We start from the raw sequence: 9,967 nt of genomic DNA, 5'->3' as shown, positions 1-9,967 counted from the left end.
ACAGAAATGTCCTGACACCTTGGGTGTGGCAGCATCTACTTTCAGAAGACTCGGAAGTGACAGCCGTCTCTCATCCCGTGTCATTTACCGAGCTTCCCTGTTTACCTAGGTTTTCTGAGGAAGGCTGAGGCTCAGGGCACACGGCCGGTGACTCCTGCGACTATTCCTGTGGTCTCAGGGCCCCAGGGCGATGGACCGTCTTCCTTCTCGAAGTGCACTCTCTCAGGCCGGCGGTCAGGCTGGACAGCTGAGGTGTGCAGGGCTGCCTCAGGTGCCCACAGAGGGGAGCTGCTTTTCCTAAGGGGGCTCCTGCCAGTCTTCTGCGCTCTGGCCGGTCTCTGTGAATTGACTCTTGGAGGTGAAAGCAGCTCACCTCGTATAGGGTCGTGCAGCGCGGGCGTGATTCACACACAGCTGCTGGAGGTCCTTGGTTTTATGAGTCTTGAGGGTGATTTCAGGGGACCGGCTGCCTGGGGTCCTTCCCATCACTGCCTGGGGGATGACAGTTTGATCTCTCAGAATCGGAACCGAGAGAGATTAAAGAATGATATAAATAATACAGGTGTGCCACCTTCTCACACCTCAAAAGCTGGGTAGGAATATTAATGTCATTCTCGTTTTTCTTGAATTAGAGGATGTAGTTTTAATACACTCCTGCGGCTTTTGTGAAAAACTTGGACAAGTGTTAGAAAGCGCCGTGACTTCCATCTGTACAAACATAATTTTTTCTCCTTGATTAATCTAGTTTATAATTTGGAGGCAAAGAAAGGAGGTTGTGACCGCTGACCTTCTGACTACCTGAGCAGGCCGTCCTTGCCTGAGTCGCCACACACGTAATGTTGGGAGCATCGTGTATTCAGCACATGTGTGCAGAGCCAGCCCTGTGCCAGGACCCTAGAGGTCCTGAGGGGAGTCAGTGATGCCTAAGAAACAGCCCCTTCCTTCCTCAGTCCCGGCCTGGGAGCAGGGCGGCCTGTGGTGGCAGAGGAGTCCCCACGTGTGGACGTGCACAGAGGTCAAGACGGCCCTGAGTGGGAGAAGCCACCTGAGAGGGAGGGAGGACCTTTGGCTGCTACTTCCTAACCCATCCACGGTGGTGCATGGTACAAACGAGCTAATGCAGGGAAACATTTGATTTACTTACTTATTTATTTTTGGCTTTAAAAAAATCATGGTAAAATACACAAAGCATAATTGGTACCATCTTAACCATTTTTAATTGTTCAGTTCAGTAGTGTTAACATGGTTAGGCAGCCAATCTCCATAACTCTTTTCATTTTGCAAAACTAACACCCTGTGCCCATTAACCACGAACTCCCCAATCCGTCTCCCCAGCCCTGGGTCACCTCAGTGCTACTTTCTGTCTCTATGAATTGGGCTACTCTAGGGACCTCACGTAAGTGGAATCACACAGGAATAGCTCTTTCATAACTGGCTTCTTAGCATCCGGTTTTCAAGTTTCATCCATGTAACTTGTCAGAATCTCTTTCCTGTTCGTGGCTGAATCTGATTCCACTGTATAGACACACCACGTTTTGTTCAACCATTCATTCCCTGATGGACACCTGAATCGTTCCGCCTTTTGGTTATTGTGAATATCACTACTATGACCATGGTGTATAGGGAAGCATTTTAAAAAGTAACGACCACAAATAGGTTGCTTCTTATTATCTCACAGTCTTATAAAAACTGACTTTCTCAAGGGTAGGGTTCACCCATATGTTGCTTAAATTTTTTTCTGTAACTAATGAACTATTCTCTGGCCTGCGAACGGCTTCCATGGAAGAGGAACAGTGGTGTGGATGCTTGCAGTAAGAACTTAGCCCAGCCTGGGCACCTGAGCTGAGAAAAGGTCAAGGGGGCTTCCCTATAAATGTGAGACTTCACTCCAGGCCTGCAGGCTGGGATCTCAGGCAATGAGCAATGCTAACTGACATGTGTCTCAGTCCATTCTTGCATGGCTATAAAGAAACACCTAAGACTGAGTGATTGATAAGGAAAAGGGGTTTAATTGGCTTATGGTTCTGCAGGCTGTGTGGGAAGCATAGGGGCTTCCACTTCTGGAGAGGCCTCTGGAAACTTAGTCTTGGTGAGAGATGAAGGAGGAGCCGGCACTTCATACGGCTGGCACGGGAGGGAGGCAGCTGGGGCTGCACACCTGTAAACCTGCAGACCTCATGAAAGAAAACTCAGTCGGGGTCAGGAGAACAGTGCTGAGGGGATGGTGCTACCCCATTCATGAGAGCCTGCCCCATGATGCAATCACCTCCCTCCTGTCCCACCTCCAACATGGGGGGTTACAGTGTGACATGAGATTTGGTGGGGACACGGATCCAAACCACATCCACACATCCATTCATCCGCCAGGGCGACTTGCTGGAGTCCTACATCCTGCCTTTCCATAAATGGTGGGCTGCCAGCCTCCCTGTGCCCGGCTTCCACAGCGGCGATCATCTGCCGCTTGGGGCCCCCTCTCCCAGCTGCCCCCTCTCTCCCGAGGCTGCCCAGCCCGCTGCTTCCCTGCCCAATGGCCCTGGGCGCTGCTGGCCTTGGCTCCATGCCGAGTGCTCCTCCTGGGACTTCCGGTCTTCAGACTTTACCCCAGGATTCCAGGAGACACAGGCTCCGTGGATCCTGGGGATAAACAGGCCCCAGTTTCAAAGGGTTCATGCTGTTTTAAAAAGGTGATTTGTCATGCACTTTTGTTGTTGTTTTTGCTTTTAAATGAAGATATTTGCCTATATTTTGATTGGACTTGTTAGAAATGTTCTATGTTAATGTGTTCTGACAAACGGAATGATTCTGGCACTGTGTAATGTACAAAAGGATGGTTCACGCTGGATACACAAGGATCAGCAAAGCTGACGTTTTTAGTTAACTGCACAATTCTTTTTTAGGAATTGACTCCGGTTACTTTTTTTCCATTTTTAAAAATAGATTTTTTAAAGAACTTAATGCAGATTCATTTATATATGAAGGTGGTTTGTAGGCCAGGCACAGTGGCTCATGCTGGTAATCCCAGCACTTTGGGAGGCCGGGGTTGTGGATCACTTGAGGTCAGGAGTTCAAGACCAGCCTGGGCAACACGAAGACACCCATTCTCTACTAAAAATACAAAAATTAGCTGGGCATGGTAGTGTGTGCCTGTAATCCCAGCTACTCAGGAGGCTGAGGCAGGAGAATCGCTTGAACAATGTGGGACGTAGAGGTTGCGGTGAGCCGAGATCACGCCACTGCACTCCAGCCTGGGTGACAGAGTGAGACTCGGTCTCAAGAAACCCCACGAAGTTTGTTTATAGCAGAAACTTGAAGGATGCCACAATTAGGATGATGTCGTAGCCTAGGTTTGTCAAAGATAAAGCCAGACACAGAGCAATAAGGACAGACTTTATTAAGTATCACAGTAGGGAAGACGGTCCAGTGTGAGCTAAGCTCAATGTCCCCGACACAGAATCTGGCAGGGGCACGTCAAGGCTGTGCCCAGGGGAGGCACCGCGGGTGCTGAGGAGGCTTGCTCCGTGTGACTAGGCAGCTCGTCGGTGCTCATCTGGAAAGGAAGCAAAGTCCCCCGGGAGGCAACAGGGCACGTTAGAGGGAGGAGACCACCCAAGTCAGGCCGTCCTCTCCCCCACTGCCTGGGAGCAGAGCCAGGGCAAAGACATTTCCCTGGAAGATTCTGTTTCAAAGAGATGGCTCCCAGGTCCTTGTGGAGACAGTTCTCGGTGGCGGAAGACTGACATTCTCAAGGGCAGACAAAGAATGCATGGTTGCAAGCTTTCTAAAGTGACTGCTCCGTGATGAGGTGTAGGGGCCTCTCTGCCTATCACCAGGTTTTGGCTGGAACAAAGACTAGATTTTGTTGGAACAAATCAATGCTGGAAGCATCGAGTTTTCCCTTGCAGGAATTTTAAGGTGGGCTGTGGACTTCTGAGGGACATAGCCTCATGCTGCTAAAAACCAGGCTAGTGTTTGCTCAGACTTGTTTGTGCAGAGGTTTGGACGAGTCATTGCGTGTCCACCATTCTTCTGCAGTTCTCAGGTCCTCTCAGTGTTTAAATTCTACCACGGAGTCATCAAGTGAAAAGCAAAAAGAAGGAAAAATTCTTAAGCCTGGTGTGTGTGCGTGCACGTGTGTGCATCCATGCGTGTGTGTGCGTGCATGTGTGTGCACCATATGTATATGTGTGCTCGTGTGTTTTCTTCCGTGAGACTCCACGGAATACTTCCTGAGTGAAGCAATTCGGTATTTCTGAACTCTGTGCCTGGTGTATTTATCTAGCATCTGCGTTTGCTACAGCCAACCTTTAAATTCAGAGAGAAAAGTCGAAAGCAGCTAGGATAGCAGCAAAGGCGCCAGGTGCACGCCCCACAGTCACACTCCTGGGGAAGTTGTGCTTCCCCTGGAACGCGGCCGAGCCTGTCAGTCAAGCACGGCAGGCTTGACGGAGCGGTGACGGCGGGGTCCCACACGCACGGCGCTCTGTCCGTGCCTGAGGCCCTGTCCCGTGCACCCAGAGTGCGTTACCTCTCGTCATCCAGGGTTTCTGCTGTGACCATGCGCGTCCATCACATTGGCAGAAGGCCAGAGAGGCCAACCTAAATAGCATCCACGTTTCCGAATCCTTTTTGAGTTTCCCTGTTCTAAGAAGGGGCATCAGTTAAATCCCGAGCAGAGCTCCTCAGGTGGAGGCCGCCCCCTGCGCTTCCCCGGTGCTCCCGCACAGCCTGAAGAGTACGGAACGCTCTGCTCTCGGCATCTTTTTCTTCTTCTTTGTGTCTAAAAAGACCAGCCTGGGCAACAGTCCTTGCTGATATTTCAGAGATGGAGCCTTGCTCGGTGGCGCAGGCTAGAGAGCAGTGGCACCGTCTCAGCTCACCACAGCCTCAAACTTCTGTGCCAAAGTGAACCTCCTGCCTCAGCCTCTTGGGCAGCTGGGACCTCAGGTGTGCATCACCATGGCTAGCTAATTGTTTTTATTTTTGTAGAGACAGGGTCTGTCTGTGTTGCCCAGGCTGGTCTTGAACTCCTTGCCTTAAGCGATTCTCGCCTCTTGACCTCCCAAAGTGCTGAGGTGACAGCTGTAAGCCACCAAACCCAGCTCAACACCTTTATGCCTCCTCACTTATTAGAGAAATCCTAATCTCGCATTTGTACAGCGTGAAGCTGAAATTTCACCAATGTATAATACTCGTTATGAAAGTATTCTGCTGGAAATTCCCCCAACAAGTAAGAATACTGAATGATGTTTTTAGGTGAAATGGTTAATACTCACATGCACCTTTGCACCTGGCTCACAGGCGGTTTGGAATGAGATCAGCTAGTCTGTTTCTCATGACCCATGGAGTGCCCATGAACCAGTGACCAGGGAGAATTACAATAACCAAAGTAGGAGATTTTTCTTCTAGAGAATGTGTTTGGTGGATGATTTGGAAAGGAGGCAAAAAGCGACCCACTTTGGGGAAGGTATTTGAAGTTACAGAACACCTTTCTGTTACCTTCTGGGGTCACTTTCCCCCCATCTCTCGTGTAGAGCACAGGAGATTCTGTGTCTTGTGGACCCAGGGGCAGTGAGTTTGTCAGAGAGCTCGTCGTTTGACAGATAAAGACTTTCCCTAGAGAAATAATGCAGACCTTCTGTCCTGCCAATGCTGCCCGACAGAGCTTGGTGTGAGAGTGAAAATCAGATGAGGCCCACACTCACAGGTGCGACTTTTACCCAATCAGTCATGAGCGTGACGGTGACTGCCAGGGCTTTCTGAAGTGCTGCACTTGATCTGAGTTTCTCAAACAGCCCCACCTACCTGTACGCAGGGCTGCCTTGTGTGCGTTCTGAGCCTATGTGTTCCTTGTGTGCTTAACGAGTTCTCAAGAGAGTTCTTAGGACTTGGAACTGGAGACAGATGCAGGCACCAGGGGGTCTGGGTTTGGAATGTGTCATCGTGCTATGAAATCATCATTTTACTCACTGTTAAATTCGAGGTGATGTGAGTGGAAATGTCTGGCACATTTTCATCAAATTGGAGTCGTTTTATTCCCACTGACCTTGAAAGTTACCCTAAGACTAAGCTAAAATTTGAAGACAATTTTGGATTGGCACAGACAGTGCCTCTCACATTTTAATGTACCTGCAAGTGTGGACTGACCGGTGCACCTGGATGGGCCCAGTCTGAATTTCCAGTGTCAAGCCCCGCCATGCTTTGAGTCCCCCAGAGACCAGGCGGAGTGCGTATGATCTCCAGGGATTCCTCATGTTTTCTGACATCGGAACTGCAGAGGGTCACCCTTTAATCGTGCGCACCTGCATGGCGGGGCTTTCACTCACCACAATCCACGTTCTCTTCCTCCTGGGCATGCTGTTTGCCAGCCTCCTCTGCAGTGAGCCAGGGGTGACCGTGGCCACAGCTTCCTCCATTCTGGCTGATGAAAAGTTGCCATTTCAGGCCCAGCCCATAAACTCCCTCTGCACGAAGCCTCTCGTCCGCCCCTCCCCATCCGCTGGACATGGTAAAGGAAAGCCGAAGCTCTGCACGGTGGGTGGGGCTGGGGGTAACTGTGAGGTGAGAACCCCCGAGATTTCGGAGTTTATTTGTCCTATCAGCTTACCCAGGCCGGTACAGCATGCGAGGCCAGACTGCTGAATTTCGGGATTACCTTGCTTACCGAGAACACTTCTTATTTCAATCTAATTTCAAGATGCTTTCTCAGTTACCTGTTTAATTGATTGATGTGTACCTCTCCTTTGGATGGGAGGAGCTCAGATTCACACCTCCCTTGGGCTCCCTCTCTGCTTCCTCCTAGTCCGGTTAGACCTGTGGTTCCCTAAACGCGTATTCTTGGGTCCTGCTCCAGACCTAGTAAATCAGACTCTTCCGAGAAGCATTTAGGAACCTTACTTTAGTCACAAGTGTCAGGCTTTTCAGCAGCCACATTTTGGAAATGTTTAGAAATTAGGCACAATGGCTGTGTAATGGCAGGAAAAATGGATCGAAAATGACTGGCTTTTTAAACTTTCTGTTTTTCAGAGGGCTTTTATTTTATGGAAAATTATTCCCTTCAGCTTTGGATTTTCTCTCTTGTTTGGTTTACTCAATTATTCTTCCCCCTTGGGAAAAAAAAATGTGTAGGAGTTAAGCTCTTTTACAATTCAACTTTCCATCACCAAGTCATTTGACCATTTCTGCATCTTGCTTTTAAAATGCCAGATACTGCTGCTTGTTAGGTCTGGTGTGTTGCAGTGAAATGAAATGGAAACCAGGCCTGAAGCATCCCTGAGCGGACAAATCAGTCGGGCCGCATACATGACCTTAACCTTGCTTGATTTCAAAAACACAAGGAAAACTTAACTTGGTCTAATTCTTGCAAATGCCTGTATTAAAGAAAAAAGGAATCTGGCCAAGTGTGGTGCTCTGTCTCTGTAATCCCAGCACTTAGGAGGCTGAGGCTGGGAGAGTCTCTTGAGGCTAGGAGCTCAAGACCAGCCTGGGCAACAGAGAGGACCTCCTATCTACAAACATAAAAACAAAAAAAGCAGGCTGTGCTAATTTTACAGGTGCACACCTGTGGTCCCAGCAACTCAGGAGGCTGATGCCAGAGGATGGCTTGAGCCCAGGAGCCCGAGGCTTCAGGGAGCTAAGAAGGTGCCACTGCACTCCAGCCTGGGTGACAGAGTGAGACCCTGTTTCTAAAAAATTTTTAAATAATAATAAAAAAAGGAAACTTAAGCTCAACCCTTAACAAGCAGCAAACCCGCTTAAAATTATCTTACTAGGGACTTTCCAGCGGCTAGACTCAGTAAGGCAACCTTGAACTGCAGCTGACCAAACATTCCCTTTCTGTTACCTCTTTGTGGGCCTCATACAAGCCTCCCCCTTGGGTTCCTCAGTGACTTTCCCAAACCACTTCTGCTTCAAAGCTGCCTGACTCCTGAATCACTACTCACTCAGATGAACTCTAAAATTCTGTGCCTCGGTTTACCTTTCTAACAGGTGTATGCAGCTGGCTGCCTCTTCACCTGTCTGCCCTGGTTTTCCGCTCCATGTTGGATCAATATGGTGAGGAGACTTCCACTTATTCACGTTTGTGGGGCGTGGCTGAAGGTGGTGGGGGTGACAGGTCAGATTCAGGTGAGTCTCCAGCAACCTTGGCAGCTCTCTCTTACCTGTGAACACCGGAACTCCTCTGACACTTAGGTCTCTTGCCTTTATTTCCATTGCATCGGTCCTCAGTGGAGTTACGGACTGGAGGGTTGTGGATGTATTTTTGTGTTGACCGTACACTGCTATTGAAACATTCACCTCCGATAAAAGCACTCCTTTCTAGACCATTCAGAAATCTATGAGAACTGCCGCAGTTCTGGTTTAACTGGCAACGTTACGTGGTCTGCCGTGGCAGGGAAGAGGCCCTCTGTAGACATACAGGTGCTGTGTGGACGGGACAGGCCACTTCATACCTGGGACACGTATCTGTTCTGAGGAGGAGGAACCACTTAACCCCAGCGCCAGGACGCAAAGGGCGCAGTGCGGGGACACTGCAGCCAGGCAGACGGCGAGTGTCCTGGGGAACGGGCGGCATCACGCCCGTGGTGTTCAGGCCTCCGGGTCAAAACACTGATCTCTGCTCGGTCCCTGCAGCTTGTTAGAGTCATTGAAGGTCAGGTCACGTCACCTGGCCCTGCGACTCTCAGACTTTGTGATTCTCGCTGGAACCGCAAACCCCAGGTTCCTGGTGACCTCTTCCATCATGGCATCACCTGCAGCCTGCTACAGAGCTTTGGCGGTTGCTGGGGCTGCCTCGTGAATGCCTCTCTCAGACTCTAGGTGTGGCGGATACCCGTCCCCGACCTATGTTCACATGAGTTGCACATGGGAAACCCACTCTGACATCCCCGTTTTCCACGGACTTGGCCTGTCCCCTAACAGTGTGTGTGGGGGGCTGGCGGCTCATTTTCTCTGGCTGTCGGCAACTGCAAATCCAGGTTTCAGCAGTCACCTGACCGGAACGACCATCCACCAGGAACTTTAAGAACTAAACCTTAGTATTCAAGGTTCCGGTGCTGTTTAATCCCTTTATGTATAAATACAGCCACATCAGCATTAAAGCTGGTCCTTTCCGGTTCTAAAACCCTTAAAATAAATTCCCATGCATGCTCCTGGGCTCTTGCCAATACAGATACTAGAGACCCTGCAGCCTCCTGGGGAACAGGACTTGCAGGCTGTGCGTGGATGTGACCTTGCTCAGGGCCTGAGGCACTGGGTGGATGGTGCCATTCTTGGAAATAGTGCATCTTGGAAGTCAAGCTCAAATCTATGTCCCGGTGCTGGATTCACTGCATTATTTTTATGATAAAAGCTTCCGGGGGTGGTTTCTGAGGTTAGGAGTGAGTGGTGGAAGGACAGGGGCCGTCTGGAAGGTCCTTGGATGTGGGCAGTTATCTCTTGATGTTACCTCATGGGTCACGTGCAATTCTGGGGGGAGCTGGAGTGAAACGGAATGGAAATGAGACTGTTGTCACCAACCTCATGCGCTGCAGACTCTAGTTGGCCATATTGGCTGCAACCTATTTCAGCAAGTCTGGTTATCTCATGAGTGTTTCAGTGGCTGTTTCTGTCTTTCTTACCTGCCACCTGCAAGCTCAAGAATTTGTTAGTTGCTGGACTCTTTAACTCGTTGGGGCACAGTTTCAGTTCCAACCTGGCAGTGAGTAGTCAGGACCTTGGCCTGATGTGCAGTCTCCACTGCTCTACGTCTGTGCAAGAGGTCGCCTCTGCTCCTCACTTCCCAATCGAGCGGCCCAGCACGGGAGCCCTCTGTGTGTGACTTCTCCTTGAAAGCAGCTTACCGATTTCTGTGGGTCCCCACCAAACACAGCTGACCTCATTATGCCATTTGTGCGCATTGGTAAACGATCCCTTTGAAAGTAAAGGTCCCCCCTCAAAAAAGAAAGTTGTGTTTAAATTAGCTAAAAAG

The sequence above is a fragment of the Saimiri boliviensis genome, chromosome 5, assembly GCF_048565385.1.
Source record: "Saimiri boliviensis isolate mSaiBol1 chromosome 5, mSaiBol1.pri, whole genome shotgun sequence".
NCBI classification, from domain to species: domain Eukaryota; kingdom Metazoa; phylum Chordata; class Mammalia; order Primates; family Cebidae; genus Saimiri; species Saimiri boliviensis.
Note: the sequence above shows the minus strand (reverse complement) of the source record.